Genomic DNA, 402 nt, shown 5'->3' with positions numbered 1-402 from the left:
AAATTTTAAAAAAACCCTTTTTAAAATATATTAAAATAAAAAAAAAATTTTTTTTTAAAAATAAAATTAAAAATTTTTATATATTTTTTTTAAAAAAAAAAAAAAAAAAAAATTTTAAAAAAAAATTTTTTAAAAAAAAAAAAAAATGAATAAATAAAATAAAAAATAAAAAAAAAATTTTTTTTTTAAAAAATATTAAAATAAAAAAAAGGGGGGGGAAAAAAAAAAAAAAAAAATTAAAATTTTTTTAATATAATTAAAAAAATTAAAAAAATTTTAAAAAAAATAAAAAAATTTAAAAAAATAAAAGGGGGAAAAAATAATTTTAAAAAATTTTAAATTAAAAAAAAAATAAATAAAAATTTTTTATAATTTTTTTGGGGGGGGGGTTTTTTTTTTTTT

This window comes from Penaeus monodon, chromosome 20 (assembly GCF_015228065.2).
Source record: "Penaeus monodon isolate SGIC_2016 chromosome 20, NSTDA_Pmon_1, whole genome shotgun sequence".
Lineage (NCBI taxonomy): Eukaryota > Metazoa > Arthropoda > Malacostraca > Decapoda > Penaeidae > Penaeus > Penaeus monodon.
The sequence above is the reverse complement of the archived record's forward strand: the minus strand, read 5'-3'. Positions refer to the sequence as shown.